Source organism: Episyrphus balteatus, chromosome 2, assembly GCF_945859705.1.
Source record: "Episyrphus balteatus chromosome 2, idEpiBalt1.1, whole genome shotgun sequence".
In the NCBI taxonomy this organism is placed as follows: Eukaryota; Metazoa; Arthropoda; class Insecta; order Diptera; family Syrphidae; genus Episyrphus; species Episyrphus balteatus.
Window position 1 is genome coordinate 34263649 of NC_079135.1, and position 18475 is coordinate 34282123.

Below are 18475 nucleotides of genomic sequence, written 5' to 3' on the forward strand. Positions count from 1 at the left end.
TTGTAAATATTTTGATTAAACTTTGCTTACGTTATATTCAACGCAATTGTAATAAGACTGCAACGTTTCTGGTTGAACGTCGTTAAGTACATTTTTGTAAAGATTTATTTTTTCTCTTTAACATTGCTCTAAAACTTACAGAAAGAATAGATAAAAGGGTTTTAGTTTAGAAAAAAACTCAATTAATATGTCTTAAATATAACTTGATTTCTTTTTATTCAATTCATACTTTTAATTTCAAGGAAATTGTATATTTCTTTAAAGAACAGAACAAAATTTTCTGTGTAGATACGTGGTTCACGCAGAAACGGGACGATATAACTAATTTTGTTTTATTTAAAAAAAATTTAAGCTCCATGTATTCTCTTCCGCCACATCAATCAAATTTCTTTAAAATGTAGGTATGCTAAGGCAGCTCTTATAATCTACAAGTTAACTAACTTTAAAGTGCTTTGAACTGCAAGAGCAAGTACGTCCGACCGACGTCGTTCATTTTATTTAAAAAAAAAACTTTAACTTAATAAATAACTTCAGAACTCATAATTATTTCGAAAAACAAAAATAATTGATGACCACCAATACGGCTTTCGTAGAAATGATCAAAAATTTCAAATTGACAAAAATGTTGCTAGATACGAGTAGTTGGGTTTTATCAAAATTTTCAGGATCTGATTTGGTTTCAAAGTTCTGCTTTGGGCTTAAGCTTGATTTGCATTTGATTTTTTTTATATTTTATTTGCAATTTACTCAAAAATTTATGTACTGATATAGCACGTCCAAATACGTTAAATTAGGTACACGTAGAAAAAAAAGCGATTTAAAAAAAAAAATTATGCCCACCTTAAAACAATACGATTTCCGCTTAAAATAGGTAGAATCCGATAAAATTCTGTTAAATTTTAGGTGAACTTCATATCATTTTAATAAGAATTTTCATCTTAAAAAATCAGACTAATTCCCTTCCCATTCCCTTCGGCATACGCCATAATATTAAATGATTTTCTTAAGAAAAGGAAACCATTTAAAATTAAGGTGGAAATCGTCTTTATATTTGGTAGTTGAAACGAAACCACTTATGTACACAAATCTTAAAAAAATTATTATCAGACTTCAGCTTCAGTTGCAGTTTAATAATAAGGATCGATCCCCAGTGGCTGCCAGTTTTTTTTTTACTAAAATGTCTCCACTTAAAAAAAGAGAATTTTCCGCTTAAATTAAGTGGATATCTTTTAAATTAGCACATTCAAGAAATTAAGAAGATTTGTCCGCTTAATTTAAGACGGTAGTCTTTTTGGCAAAAAATCATGCAGAAATCCACTTTATTTAATACAGAATCCGCTTGTTTTTAGGTGGTCTTTTTTTTTGCGTTTTTTGGCCAAAACTTTTTTGTTAAGATTTGTCTTAACAAAAAAAAAACTAAAAAATATAGCCCCTAGATTTTGATTAATCGAAGCGATTGCCATTTATTTCATGAAAATGGGTCCATTATTACAGTGGTGACGAAAGTCCAAATTTTTAAAAAATAATTTTTTTGATGTTTTTTGCGTTTTTTGGCCATAACTTTTTTGTTAAGACAAATAAAAAAAAAACTAAAAACTATCGCCCCTACATTTTGATTATTCGAAGCGATTGCCATTTATTTCATGAAAATTGGTCCATTATTACAGTGGTGACGAAAGTCCAAAATTTAAAAAAATAATTTTTTTGATGTTTTTTGCGTTTTTTTTTGCCATAACATTTTTGTTAAGACAAATAAAAAAAAAAAAAACTAAAAAAATATCGCCCCTAGATTTTTATTTAACGAAGCGATTGGCGTTTAATTTTTCAAAACTAGACGAGTTTCGCGACTTTGGTGGCTGTCCAAACCTCAGCAGACAAATTGTCTGCAAAGTTCACGATCATCTAAAAAATCAAATAGAAATTCAAACAAACGTGTCTCTTTAAAATTTTTAACAAAAAATCCATAATTACTCGTACCTATTTATTTAACTTGCTGAATACCACAAACAAAATTTAAAAAAAAATATAATTTCTTAAAAGACCAACTTTTTTATATTAAAATTCTTCTTAGAATTATTTATCCTTATAAAATGTCATTCCATTTCTAAATGCACATGTACCTTTATATCTATCTATCTATATATATTTTTTTTTCTTATCAAACACCACTTAATTATTATCTTAATCCTATCTAAAAGCTATCGCGCAAAAAGTATCTGTGACACTTAGGGATAGCTCTCTTCCTTCCACTCCTTTTACCTTTTTAATATTAAAAAAGTAAAATCTGTGCAAAAAAAAACAAAACAAAAAAGGAAAACCCACGATTATCTTATGGAAAACTTTGTCCTTGGTATGCAGTTGTGCAGATGAAAAATGAAGATATTGCACCGCAAAAATCTCAAACGAAGAGAAGAAGAAGATATTTTAAGAATTTCAACTTGAAAAACAAAAAAAAAAAGAAGAAATTGAAAGACACAAACTTTCATTAACCACGGTTCGAGTTTTAACTGCGCTGACTTGCCAAATGTTCATTAAGTCAAGAAAACTTTTAAGTTTGCTCGCAATGATTTTAATGTTAGCCGCATATCGCCAGCTTGAGCTGATGACTCTTCAATGCTTTTTTTTTTCTTCTTCTTCGTCGTCGTCGTCGTCTTCGTCTCTTTCCTTTCTGTCTTTCGTCATTGGTTTCTTTTCTTACTATCCCTCTTTTTTCCCTTCCACACAAATGCAGTTAGAATTTACAATTAGAAGATATTCAACGAAAATTCGCACAAAATTAGTTTTGTGTCAAGTTTCCTTCGTTTTATTCAACAAAAATGGAAAAAGGAAAAAAAACACTGCATCTCTCAAGACATCCGGCATCGACACCTCAAATTCAGTGTTATACTTAATTTAGAACACAACCATCAAGGAGAAGGACGAATGAGAAGGATGGCGCTCCTGGATACACACTGCCACTCTTGTGCTCTGCTGCAGCAGAAATGGTGTGATAACACCAAAAGTTACTTAAAAATTAATAAAGCCCCTCCAGTAAAGTCGGCATCGCCAAATGTCAAATAAGGGTGAATATATTGACATTTCCTACAAACACTTCACTCTTCATTCTCTCCCGCTGCTTCCATTGCTGCCGTCCCAAATGAGAGAGTGAATGAGAAATTCCAAACTTCAAGTCCAGCATAGGAGAGCTGCAGCAATGCTATCGTATCGGTTGAATCATTAACATTGGTCGGTCATGGTTTATTGATGTTGTAGTGGTCCCTTGAGGGTTTCCATTTCCAGTCTTCGGTCTTCGGTATTCTCTATTCGGATTGGACTTGGAGCACTTTGATTGTTCATTAAAGAAGACGATGCACGAGAGGAGTTGTAGCAGTAGCAGAAAACACCAGGTCGATAGTTGAGTTGTTCTTGTTCGAATTCTACTTAAGGATCTTTTTTGGTTGTTTGTGTATCCTTAGTTGCTTTTTACAGGAGCGAGCGGGTAAAAACTTTGTCCTTTGGCTTGAGCATTTGGAACATTGTCAGAATCCTAAGTGTGGACAGTTTGTGATTTTCTTCATATATTTTTTTTCTTCATTCATTTCGTTGTCGAAGGTAGGAAGATATACTCGAAAGTATAAGAAAGGTTGAAGGTAAGGTTAGGATATATACTTTCCACATCTTGTGGTATTGTTTGTTGAAAGAAGTTTTATACTTTACCAAGAGGCAAGTTGAACAAGAAACTGAAGAAAAAAAAAAGAAATGAAGAAGAATAAGAAGTTTTGGATTGTGTGACACTTCCTAGATTTCATTATAAGACATGAAGAAAAAGAGGTGCAGTTAGATCGAATCGAAAAGGTAAAAGGGCTTGAAGGGGTTGAACAACAGCAAGTAGAAGCAGCGGGTGCGATGTTCACATATTGCAGTAAGAATATATACATCGATTCTCTCCCTCTTTCTGGTAACGAATTTAGAGAAGATGTGAAACTTTTTCAAGTGGTCAAGTAGCAAAGTTATTTGTTTTTTTCTTCCTAGTCGATTTTTTGTTTTTTTGGTTTAACAAAAGGTCCAAGGAAAATACATGTAAAAAATTGTTGGCAAAGGTTTAAAGAGAGTGAATAGGGAGATCAACTACATGATTAGAAGAATTGTTTCTTTTCTCCTGTTTGAGAAATGGACGATAGTTTTGATTGGCTTGTTTTTCTTTTAAAATTTTTTTTTTTTCCTTTTTTGTAACTATTTTAATAATTTAGTTGGACGGAAATTAAAGGTTGAGAGAAATTAAAAGTTTGATTGTTTGACAAGATTTAAGAGTACCGAAAGAAACTTCAAGGACTCCTATTGAAAATACAATAAATTAAGTATTGGTTGGAATCTTAATTGACAATTGAGACAAGTGTTGGCAGAAATCAAGACGCTGCTGATTGAATAACATTTTTCGAAAATGTTTAAAGGAGTTATAAAGTAAAATCAGAATGACCACAAGTTTGGTTTCTGGAAACTTTCATTGCCTTTGATTTAAAGATTCCCATTACTTTCAAACCAGAACTCGTTCCGAGACTTAGTTCCGAAAATATTTACTTCCGAAAATTAGGAAAAACAAAAATCTTTTGATTTCGAATAACTAAGGAACCAGACCGATATTGAACTTTTTGTTTTCATTCATACAAATACAAAAATCTTTCGATTTCAAATAACTCAGGAACCAGAACTAAACTAACCTTTTTGCTTTCATTCATGAATAGAGGTTAAAGAGACCTTTATTTTGATATATATTATCATCCAATGAGTTTGGAGGAAAGTTTCAAAAATTCAATTTTTTTTTGGCAAGGGGTAGGTACCCCTAGGGTTTTGTTTGAAAATCTAAAAAAATAGCTTTATAATTTTTGGGCCTCAATTGGTAGGCGTTTTCACTATGAGCTCATACCTTCGAACTAAAACTCGGATTGGGGACAAAATCCCGAAAACCGAAATCTCGAAAACCCAAAATCCCGAAAACCCGAAATCCCGAAAACCCAAAATCCCGAAAACCCAAAATCCCGAAAACCCAGAATCCCGAAAACTCAAAATCCCGAAAACCCAAAATCCCGAAAACCCAGAATCCCGAAAACCCAAAATCCCGAAAAATTATATAAAATGAAAAATTTGCGCAAATTTTTCATTTTATATAATTTTTCGGGATTTCTGTTTCGATAACAATCCTAAGTGTGAAATTAAGGTGTTATTACGTAAAAAACAATATAAGTTTATGATTCCGTTAATATCTCTTTTTTACATGATTTCAAGTTCTTATTGTGATTTCAGCAATGTTTTGTAATGATTGAGTTAAGTTGGAAAATCGTTGAACTAAAATCAAAAGAATTATGAGTTTTAATATTTAACTTATCATAATTGTATGTTTAAATTGTTTTTAATTTGTTTTAATTTTATGTTTCAGTTAAAATTTCAGTGAAACACAGTTTTGAAGAGTTTTTTTATTTTTTCTGTTTTTTTTTTCGGGATTTTGGTTTTTCGGGATTCTGGGTTTTCGGGATTTTGGTTTTTCGGGATTCTGGGTTTTCGGGATTTTGGGTTTTCGGGATTCTGGGTTTTCGGGATTTTGGATTTTCGGGATTTTGGATTTTGGGTTTTCGGGATTTGGGGTTTTCGGGATTTAGGGTTTTCTGGATTTTGGTCTTTCTGGATTTTGGATTTCGGGATTCTGTACGTCTCCCCTAAAACTCGTTCCGAGACCTAGTTCCGAAGATATCTACTTCCGAAACATAGAAAAAAACTAAAATCTTTTGATTTCGAATAACTCAGGAACCAGACCTAAACTGAACTTTTTGTTTTCATTCATGAATTGATGTTAAAGAGACCTTTCTTTTGATGTCTCACTCGATGAGTATGAAGGAAATTTTGAAAAATTATTTTTTTTTCGGCAAAATAGATTTTCAATTTTTGGGCCTCAATTGATAGTCGTGTTCACTATGAGCTAATATCTTCAAACTAAAACTCTTTCCGAGACCTACTTCCGAAGATATTTACTTCTGAAAAATAGAAAAAACTAAAATCTTTCGATTTTGAAAAACTCAGAAACCAGACCTTAACCAAACTTTTTGTTTTCATTCATGAAAAGAGATTAAATATACCTTTTTTACGATACCTTAATCGATACGTTTCGGGGAAATTTTTTTAAATTCATTTTTTTTCGACAATGGATTTGGATTTTTTTCGAAAATCTAAAAAAAAATACCTATATATATTTGGATGTTTTACCTAAATGGATAGGCGTACTCACTATGAACTCATATTTTCAAACTAAAACTCGTTCCGACGCTTGGTTCCTAATATATCTAGGTACTTCCGAAAGTTAGGAAAAGCAAAAAACCTTTCGATCTCGAATAACTCGGAAACTAAATTTTAAGTGAATTTTTTGTTTTTATTCAGAAATAGAGCTTAAATAGCCCTTTTCTTTTGATACTTTACTTGATAAGTTCAGAGAAAATTTCTTTTCGAAAATCTAAAAAACACATTTTTAATTTGAATACATACCTAAATATCTTCAAAAATTGGATTCGAAAACATCTCTTTCCGAAAATTAGAAACAAACATATTTCGCTTGCAACTTTAATTGAAGTTTTTGAGAGATGAAATAAAATAACTGAAAAAATCTACGTAGCTATAGCTTTTTTTTTGAATCATCACTTCTTTTTCTTTTCGTTGAAAAACTATTCAAAGAACGATAAAATTAACTAAATTCCATATCATCATATTGTCCACCAACTGATACTGTGACTGACCATCCTTCGCCACTTAGTTGCCAACATCAATGATCTAATTAAGAACATTATACGAATGACACCACCCATCACAGCAACAACAAAAAAACAAAGCACAAAAATACATAGCTGAACAACGAGAATTGTTCTCATACATTGATCCAATTATCCTCTTTCATTTAATTTTCTTTCTCTCCAACACCTAATCCTCGCTAGAATATAATCAAAATCTCTCTTGGATTCCTTTATTTACGATTCCACTAACATCCTTCCAATTATACCAATATCTAAGCGAAAGGACAACAAACAAATGAAAACAAAAAAAACCAAAACCAAAAAAAAAAAAAAATAAAAGAAGGTTAGTCAGTCAAAGACTCTCACTCTCACTGACTAATTAACCTGAATGTCCTTCCGCTTCGGATATTCCTCAAATATGAGACGAATTTGGTCAGGCGAGAGATAATTAATTTGTCTTTGACACATCATTAGATGCCTTGATATAATTCCTAAAGCATTTCAGAGTGTATTGTTCGACAATTAGCTCTCTGACTATGTGTGTAGATATATCATTATTCTCTATGTGTATATCCTGTATTATCCTGGACAAGCGTATTTCCTCACTTCTCATTCCACACACGAAATGATTTTGCTTCCTTCTGGTCTGGTTTGTGCGAGTGAGAAACCTTTTGATTGGCTTCAATTTTGATAATAATTATCAATCTCAGGTCACTTTGGTGCGACATCTATTGAGACAGTCATTTAAATTAATTACAAAGCGATAACACCAACATAACACAAGTGAAACGGTACAAGATTATTATTAATCGGTCTTCGTATGTCGATGTGTGGTATTTGAAGTTGTTTGAACTTAAAGGTTTCTAATTTTTGAAGTAATTAATGATATTTGTTGGATTTGAGGAAAGATTGTTGCTGCAACATGTTGCTAGAATACAGCATGTTGTTTGGATATGTTGCTTCAACATGTTGCTTATGAATCAAAAGTCAGGAAAAAACTTAAATACTGTCAGTCCATCAAGTTTTTAAAGAGAAAAATCAAATCAGACTTTTCCGGACCGGATTTGGGTAAAAACTCCAGGCCCTGATAATAAAAGGGCCGCGAACACTTCCCGAGAAGTACAAATAATATAAATTTTTTGAATTTTTTAACATTTATGCTTCTTTGATTATAAAAGAATAAAAAAAAAATTTCAGCCCCGTAGTAAATGGGCCTAATGACCCAGTACTACGCAAATCCCATCCTAATCAACAACAAACAAAACATGAAAAAAAAAAAAAACATTCAATTGGACATTCTTAAGCCATGTTTCGCCACTAACTAGATTGTTTGATAAAATCAAACAACAAAAAAACTTGAATTTAAGTGATAGGCTCTGTAAGTATAAAATCTGAGGAGAGGTATGCAATTTTGTGTAAATTTATTTGTATGCGGTTTATTCTTCTACTCGAACCGTCATTCTTGACTGACCACACTGAAGCAGAAAAGCACCTTACTATTGAATTAATTATGGGATCTACGCTGTTCAATTCTTCTATACTCGACTCACTATACCTCACCGGACATTAGCCAACTATCATTTTATTAGGCAATTAGTATTGGGTTACCATCACCGTTGTGTTGTTTGCTACTGTTTTTCTGTAGTTTCTGTCTTCAATTGGATATATGCAATTATCATTGTTGTTCAAGAATGGCTTTGAAGATGCGTGATGTCCATCTCTTGACCAAAAAAAAAAAAAAAAACAACAAGGCTTTGTAAAGGTGTAAAACACAAACGGAAATTCAAATTGTCTTGCAATAAAAGATGCACAAATAAAGATATATGTACGAAAACGAATGTTGTGTACATGAGAAGCTAATTTTGCAACATCTCATTGGATGCAGTGCTTAGAAGATTTTTTTTTTAATTTGAGTGCCGTTTGTTAAAACCAGTTGTAAGTAATAAAGAATATAATGTTTGGTATTAGATAATACCTAGTTCAACTTTTAGTCTAGCGTTGGTAAATTTTTGAGAAAAAGGCACCACTGGTCGGTTTTCAGTTCTTTTTTTTATTTAACTCGCCTAAATCTAAAATGGTTCAATGAAACTTTTCATAGAAACTTAAATTTTCTATCAAATTAAGGTTAAACAATTTAAAAAACTTAAAATCAATAAAAAAAAGTTAAAAAATTAAGGATTTTAATTTTTTCTTACTAAATAAGTATTTGAATCCGTTTCTAAAACATTTTTGTTTAGAAACGACAGAAACGTACCATATTCAAATTATTTATTTTTGACTTTTTTTTGTTGAACGCAACATTTTAAAATGCGATATAAATAAAAATAATTGTTATGTTTTGGACTTTTAAAGTAAAAAGAACTAAAATATAAGCTCTGTTGGGCGCCACTTTCATAAGTAAATATTCATTTTTCTTGTTTTGTTTTGATATTTATCAATTAAAAGCTGCAATGAATTTATATAAGACGTTTATTGTAATTATTTTTTCACAAAATGATTAGTTAAATGTCTCGTGTTGGGCGCCGTATGTTTTTTTTTTAAGTTCTAACTATCCAACTAAAATATAAATCGACCAATACCTCAATAAATATATTTCTAAACCAAAGACGAAGAGAAAATTTCATGTGATGATTGATAAAACAACAACTCAATTTCTCGCAGCCAACTTTTATTGTTAAGGTGTATTGTCCCTAATCAATGATTTTATATGTACAAATAATCCAGTGTGTTGTATTTAAGAAGTCTGCATAAAATCAATTTGAAAAATGGCACCAACACTAGGCATTCCGATCAAGTTCTTATGTACATATAATGGGAAAAATCATAAAACTAATTTATTAGCTCTTCTCCCTACAGTAATTTTAAATATTCGTTTAACTGGCGCCCAATGCTAGAAACGCATTTCATTCAGATTTGATTTGAAGTTTTAAATTCATGATCCTCTCAACTCACTCAAGAAAATTTTGAATATACTCTGATAAATGGCGCCCAACAAGACGATAATTTACATTATCTGGTAACCTTCAGCACATTAGTTACTCTTTGCTTTAGTTTTGTTGAAAATTCAAATCCTAGTAAATTTTGAGGAGTCACTGTTCGTCAGTTTCAACTCTTTGCTAGAGTACAAAATATTGCTTTGGCAGGCGTTAGAAACCCAATTAAAAAAAACGTGCTCTATACTTTCTCAATTTCTACAACTCCAGCTAAATACATTTGTTGAAGTGTTTTAATCTTTCCCTGCTGAATTTCTAGAGTGGCTCTTGCGAGTAAATTTCTTCAGGAGTTCATTTTCGTGGGAACATGTTGCAACCCTCAAAACCCGTAAAACGGAATCTTAATTTAGAAATTTAAAAAATACGGCTTTATGACTCACAATGCTAAGTTACATGTTTTTAATAACTCTTGTTCTAAACTGCTAAATAGGAAGGTAAAAATTTCTTCGGAATTTTATCATAACAAAAAAGCAAATACATTATATAATGAACAGAAAATCAAACAATGAAAATATATTTGGTACTTTAGGAAGTAACATTAGTATCGACATTTAAGAAGACTCATTTATCGATACTGCTTTAAGCTTTGTCAGAAAAGTATGTACCTAGTTGTACAATTTTATACACAATAGCATATTTATTCCACTATTGAAGGCAGTTTTAGTATTCACAGTATCAAACTCTTTTGTCTTATCTACATAGCTTTTGAATAGTTCATTCAGGAATTATATGTATCTCATTACCAATTCAAACTCGAATTAATAGGTACATCGTTTTGGACATAGAAGTTGGAGTACAGTATGAGTAAACAAACTTAACTTAACTCAACTCTGTGTGAACCTATAGGAAAATGTACAACAATGTGACTCCACATGACCTCTCTACTACTACCAAGCCTATCTATTCTATAATATTCATTTCTCTCTTTACCCTAGATTTATTATATTATTCCCTCGATGCATGTCTATAACCATGAGTCAGAGAAATACAAGCAAGAAGAAAACCAAAACACTGCCAATGGGATATCCTTTTTGAAGTTTTGTCCACATTGTCATATTTCCATTTTCATAAATTGAATCCTATATAACACAAAACAATGGTTACCTACCGCCAATGTTTAGTTATATAATTCCTCTTATACAACATTCCTGTTGTGTGTTTGTTTATACAAATGTTAAGAGAGATCTTATGATTTTCATTTTGAATTTTACTACGAAAGGGGGGGGGGGGGGGGGCATATTGTTGTTATGACACGGTCCAGGTTCAGGCTTAGAGTCCAAGAGCATACAACAAACTAGGAAGTTCTATTGCTGTTTTGTGTTTTTGGAATTTTCTAAATGCGAAATTTTGTGTTATCTTTGTTGTTACCAGGGCCGTACACAGAAAAATAAAAACAAATTTGGGGGAGGGGGGGGAGTATTTATTATTAAGGGCTAATTTACTCTAAATAAAGCTTAGAAATGTTTTTGGAAAGGTTAAAAAAATGCGTTACTTTTTGTTGAGCCGTAGACAAAGAAACATTTTTGGAGGGGGAGGGGGATTTTCGTCAAAATACTATTTTTTGATAAGTTATGATTGGCGTCCTTGACAAAATTGTAAAATTTTTTTGTTCCTTTTAAGATTCACAACAATAAAAAATATTATTGACTACGTCCCTGTTAACTGACTATTGACAAAGAGAAGCAAACCATTTACTATCTCTACTCACCTCATTATACAGATACCTACACAGCTACTTTTGATATTTGGTTTCAATTATTTAAATTGAAATTGGTAATATGTATGAGATAGTTTAAGTATCTGTTCATACTAAACCGTCATATACCAAAGGAGAATGAAAAAGGTATAACTGGAGATTTTATATAGATAGGTACAAAAATTTACAAAAGATGAAAGTACCATGTTTGGGCATCAAGAAATAAAAAAAAAAACAACAAGGAATTACAAATTATAATGCTACATTCCAGAATGAGATGGAAACAATGCAGCATCAACAAGGAACAATCTTTATTCCCCAATGCATTTTGCTGTGTGCTATTTTGAAACGAATTATTTATGTGAATTTTTCAACAATATAATGAAATTGAAGATAGCTTGTTGTACTTTTTTTTTGAAAGTGTATCTACGCTATAAAATAAATATTTTTTTTTTGCATTTTAACTTGAAGTAAAAAATGTTGGAATTATTAATCATTTAGGGAATTTTGTGTTGATTAAGTATTCAGATTTTAACTGATGTTAGAATTTTTTTTTACACTAATGCAGTTAAATTTTATGTTTGTCTCAAAAAAAAAAAAATGATGTGTGCAATTCACACGTGGTAGAAGTGAAAATTGAAAAAAACATTTTTCTTGCAAAAAAGAACGAAAAATGTATCTTTTTTTATTCTATCACCTTTAAATCCATTTTTTTATATGAGAACCTAAAATAAATTTTATATCATCTGAAAGCTTATCATTTAACCTTTTATATGAAGCTTCAATCATATTTCTACCATGCCTACCAAAAAAAGTAAGAATTTTTTATTTTTAATTATAATATAATTTCAAACGATACTTTTTCAAGTTCTTCAATTTAAGATTGTGTAACTTGTTGTAGACCGTTATGTGTGATATGTATATCAAATGAAAAGTAATATTATGTATTAGCATGCGTATTAAAAAATAAAATCAAATTGTTTTGTGCTCTAGATCAAAAGATATTGATTATGAAAGTTTGTACGATAAAGCTTAAGTAAAGAGTACTTTAGTTGAGCGCCATTCGTAAAGCTTTTAAAAACAAAAAAAAAAATGTGTCACTCTATCTTTTTAAGGACTTGCCTGTTTGAAAAATGTTTAATTGAATAAAGATGGAATTAAAAACCGTAAGCCAAGTAACTTTTTAAGAAAAAATTACATGTAAATCTATCTTTCACTTTTTTAGTACTGCTATCCTTCTTCTCTCTCTTCGCGTTCCACAAAATTGCCTTTTAATGGCAAATTAAAATGTTTTTTTTTTTTTTGTGTAACAAAAAAGGATCAAATTCCACCAATTTAGGCACAAGTACTTTTTCAGTTTGAACATGCAATTTCTATGTTTTACACCTGCCAAAACTTTATGTTAAACTCAGGTCGTAGTTTTAATTGTTACATTTTATTTTCATTTCAAAAACACCGAAACATTACAATGGTAGTTGTTGTAAATGATTTCCATCCCATTTGGGATTCGAGATACAAAGGCAAAAAAAAAAAAAAATCCTCTTTCCTAACCATCTCTCCGGAAATCGGTAAAGAAATGAAAAAAGGCAAAAAGAAGAAACAAGAACAAAAAATTACAAAATTTCATCATCACAACTTTTATACCATTATTGCATGTCGGAGTTCATTATGAGAGTTTTTTTTTTTTTTGTGTTTTTATATTTTTTTTTGTTCTCTGCGCGTCCATTGTAAAATGCTTTTCCATTATCTTGACGTATGGAATCCATAGAACAGTGTCGACAAATGCAAGGATGGTGGGGATAGTGGAGGATGGGTTGCAATTTTCTTTTTGTTTTTGTGTTTAATGCATTTTGCATATAGTATTTTTTTTTTCTTCTTGTTTTTCCCTACCACTTCCTATGTGGTGAATGGCGCCCAATGCAAGGACTCCCCAACCTAAAGATATAGTAAAAATGAGTGTTGATAGTTGAACATAATATTCTGTTTTATGTTTTTTCTTCTTCTTTTTCTTGTTCCTACGGGAACTGGAATAAATTTTAATTAGCTGAAAGTTTTGTTTGTCTATGTCTATAACACTGCACTGCAACTAACTGATTGTTATTACGCGCGCATATAGAAGAAAAAAAAAAATGTGGGGTTAAACTTGTCTAAAAGTCGGATCACATTTGATAGGCACTTTGCCGAAAGGCTTGTTATAATAGTTATTTTTTTTTTTGTGTTATTTCTTATTCCTATTTCATTATTCTATGTGTTTCTCAGCTCTAACTGTATCCGTTCTTCTTTTTTTATTTCTTCTTCTTTATTTTTTTTTGGTTAGTTCTTCGGTTATTTTTGTTTAAGTTAATCCAATTAAAGTTTTGTAGACATGCGATGCCATAATGAGGTTGTGTGGGTTGTGTGTTATTCAGTTCAGGGGGCTTGTGTGTATAGATGTTTCGCATATATGGGTTTATAGGGAATAAAAATGTTCGGAAACATTTGTGTTTTGTTTTTTTTTTTTGTTTTTGTATAAAAATAAATTAGTTTTGAAAGTTTTTCTTAAGTTGTTTTATTTTGTTGTTTATTTTTTGGGATAAACAATATTTAAGATTTGTTTGGAAACTACACTACACATTAGGGTGGGTCAAAAAAAATCGAAATTCTTTTTTTTGATTTGGTACTCCGAAAAATCGATTGCTAGACCCCTCTAGAATATACACACCAAATATGAGCTCTTTATCTTAATGGGAAGGTCCTCCGCTTTGCAATTTTCCATTTTTACATCAAGCTTCTACTAAAAAAAATAATTTTTTTATTAATTGACTTTTCAGCAAATTTCTTTTCATATTCTTGTAGGAAATTGAACGTTCTACAAAAAAAGCCTTATACACTTTTTTCGTTTATCCAACCGTTGAATAGATATTTGAGGTCCAAAAATCGAGAAAATCTTTAAAAATTCGTTTTTTGTTCTTAATTTTGTAACAAATTGAAAAATTATAATAATCAAACGCGCAAGACATATTCTTATTAGAAATTGATTGCTCCCCAAAAAAAGTGTTGTTAACTTTTTTCATTGATCTAACCATTCTAAAGATATTCGAGGTCAAAGTTAAAAAAAATTATAAAAACATTTTATATTTTTAAAAAAATTCCAATTCACTGAAACTTCATTATTTTCAAATTAGCAAGATATATTCTTGTAGGGGCTTAAACGTTCTACAAAAAAGTCCTTGGAATCAAATTGATTGCTTTAACCGTTTAGAAGATATTCGTATCCAAATCGCAATGCCATGTCATAAGAAAACTATTGAAATCAGTGAGCATTGGTTTGGATACGAATATCTTCTAAACGGTTAAAGCAATCAATTTGATTCCAAGGAATTTTTTGTAGAACGTTTAAGCCCCTACAAGAATATATCTTGCTAATTTGAAAATAATGAAGTTTCAGTGAATTGGAAATTTTTTAATAATATAAAATGTTTTAATAATTTTTTTTAACTTTGACCTCGAATATCTTTAGAATGGTTAGATTAATGAAAAAAGTTAACAACACCTTTTTTGTGGAAGAATCAATTTCCAACAAGAATATTTCTTGAGCGTTTGATTATTATAATTTTTCAATTTGTTACAAAATTAAGAACAAAAAACGAATTTTAAAGATTTTCTCGATTTTTGGACCTCAAATATCTATTAAACGGTTAGATAAACGAAAAAAGTGTAGAAGGCCTTTTTTGTAGAGCGTTCGATTTCCTACAAGAATATGAAAAGAAATTTGCTGAAAAGTCAATTAATAAAAAATTATTTTTTTTTAGTAGAAGCTTGATGTAAAAATGGAAAATTGAAAAGCGGAGGACCTTCCCATTAAGATAAAGAGCTCATATTTGGTGTGTATATTCTAGAGGGGTCTAGCAATCGATTTTTCGGAGTACCAAATCAAAAAAAAGAATTTCAATTTTTTTGACCCACCCTACTACACATACTTTTTCAAAGTAAAGTTTACCTTGTTTTGGAAGAGATTAGAGCTTGAATTTTGCTAATGATTACAGATAATCTAGTAAAATTGCATTAAAACATATTGTTATATGTAAACTCTTAAGTATTTAGATTAATGAGATGTTGGTTATGAAAATTGGGTAGAAATTAGTAACTTTTATTTGTTTATCCTGATGATTATTAAAAAACTGAACATTTCTCTGTTTGTTCTATACATTCCTGTTCTATACATTCCTTATCTGATCTTAATAAAATTTGGTAAAGGTATACACTTTAAACTTAGGAATGACATAGACTTATTATTTTTCAAAATTTTGACTCCGCAGCCTGATTCACAATATTGCGTTATTGAACGTTTTCTATTTTGAAAAAAATCGTTTCAAAATTCACAATACTACGATTTTTTAAACGGTATTTTTTGACAATCGATCTCCGGGCGGTGAGATTGGGATGCAATCACCTTGTCACCTAGGCTAATTCGAATTTTTAAATTGATTAATCTATTATCTATATAAGCTTTTTAGGATATTTTAATATTAAAATTTCATTTTCGAAAAATCTTCGTCGAGTGCGTCCTTTTTCAAAATTTTCGGAATTTCAGAGCAACGAGAATCGCAAAATTGTGTATTGTTTCATACAAATTCATTATTTTGAAATTTTTAAAGTCGTCAATGAGACTCTCTCAATATTGTGAATCAGGCATGATTTCAAACAATTTTGAAAAAAGTGAAGCAAGGGCGGTTCTTTGAAGTAATTGGCAAATATCTCTGCTTTTTCAACTGCTGTGGACGGAGTTCAAAATTGTATTTTTATTTTTTAACTTGCCAGGTCCAGGTTTTAATGTACTCGCGTCGTTCCTAAAGTTGTTTTCCTGATGGTGTTTAACTGCCTGTATGAACATGGTGTTGGTACTTTGGACCTTAGAGTAACTACGTCTATACCTGAAGTTATTTCTGTTAAAGGTATAACGGAGCTTCTTCCAGAGTCTTTACCGTATCTGATCTGTATGTTGGCATAGCAATCTCTCCTGTCTGTTCATATTGCTTTTCTTTCTATCCAAAGCGTTGATGACTTACGTTAAATTAGGTTATAAGTTTCCTTGTTGGTGAAGTTGCAGTTGGTGGTGGTGAAAATCGACAAATGGCGCCCCAATGTCAGTCATTTCAACAAGTTCCAGTTTATCAAAATCGAAATATTTTTTACGAATTCGTTCATATATTGTAAATTGAACAAATAAGATTAAATTAAACTGTTTTTAATATTTTAATAATATTGGCGCCCAACATGAGGTACTTATTTTATTTACTTTTTGGGCAGATAATTCAAGTAATTTTAAAAATAATTTGCCTCTAGCAATATAAATTAACTAATTCATTGCTCTCTTACATTGTAAATGGATCGAATTCCCGAAATCCTTATTTTTGAACTTCATATGCATTTGTGATAGAATGATGAAAAACTGACTCAAAGGTAGGTATCAATCGCTGAAAACGAGCTCAAAATCCGGACTTTATTCACATCGTAAACGAATAAAATTTGAAACTACTGTTCAAAAACTAATGCTTTCATTCCTTAAAGACTCAAATTCAAATTGGGTTTCAAGATTGTTATCAATCAAAGAAAAGAAGGAGATTGTAATCGCGTTGGACGCCATGTAAATTCAAAATTGAAGCCTTTAGTCCAGTAATTTTAGGTTTTATCTGCGGAAAAATTCCTACTGGGCTGAATTTTGGTATACAGCTTAATGACGGCTTTGTTATGAAGATGTGAAAAATCGACATTTATATCGTGTCCGCGTTAAGAGTTATAGGGGTCAAAAGGTCACAAAAACTGGTTTTTCACGATTTTCAGCAAAACGGTAAGTCTTATCAAAAAATATTCGATGCAAGAATTGTAGACCAGATTATTATATATAAAAAGTGTCATGAAACTTTTTTTCCTAAGACCCACCGTTTCTTAGGTATAACGATTCAAAAAGTTGAAGTTTAGTTGTAATCGTCATAATCCTATTCCTGAAAAAAAACTCCTAACTGAAAAGTTTCTGAAATTTCATTATTTTTTTTAGCTTGAATTTCGTTCCTCAACTGTTAAGAATATGGGGAAACCAAAAAAAAATGGAAATTTTCGCCATTTTTCCGAATGGGGCCCTTCTCCCGAAACCATTTCCCTGGGAATTTTTGTTTAGAATATGTCTGAAAATATACAGGGTGTGCAATAGAGAATGGACAACCCTAAAACGGCTTATAGCTACACTTATGATTGTTCTAAAAACAGATAGAAAAAAGTTCTATCGCAACCAGTTCATAAAATATGGACTTTTTTTCGTTCAGTGTATTTTAAATTTTATCATCTTATGTTTTCGTTCACTACAACCACGAATGAATGAATTTTATTTATTTCTTTTTTTTATAATTTTCTACAATAATTGGATGAGTACATAAACACTTTAAAAATTTCATAGCTATTGCACATTTTCGTAAAAAAAATTTTGAAATCTGTTTTTTGATGCAAAATGTAAAAAAAGTATTTTATGAAAAATTTTAAACACCTGTGGTATAAAATAAATCTATAGAAACCTAGGTGGCCATCTTTCTTAAAAATATTCTCCTTATACCTTTCTTAAAAATATTCTGGTATAAGGAGAATATTTTTAAGAAAGATGGCCACCTAGGTTTCTATAGATTTATTTTATACCACAGGTGTTTAAAATTTTTCATAAAATACTTTTTTTACATTTTGCATCAAAAAACAGATTTCAAAATTTTTTTTACGAAAATGTGCAATAGCTATGAAATTTTTAAAGTGTTTATGTACTCATCCAATTATTGTAGAAAATTATAAAAAAAAGAAATAAATAAAATTCATTCATTCGTGGTTGTAGTGAACGAAAACATAAGATGATAAAATTTAAAATACACTGAACGAAAAAAAGTCCATATTTTATGAACTGGTTGCGATAGAACTTTTTTCTATCTGTTTTTAGAACAATCATAAGTGTAGCTATAAGCCGTTTTAGGGTTGTCCATTCTCTATTGCACACCCTGTATATTTTCAGACATATT

At 30.6% G+C, this 18475-nt stretch overlaps 1 protein-coding gene across 9 annotated transcripts in view; it reads right to left on the reverse strand.

The window, feature by feature from the left end:
• LOC129910386 (probable serine/threonine-protein kinase DDB_G0282963) overlaps nt 1–18475 on the reverse strand; it is a 364973-nt gene that overhangs the window by 71756 nt on the left and 274742 nt on the right. The window lies entirely within an intron of this gene.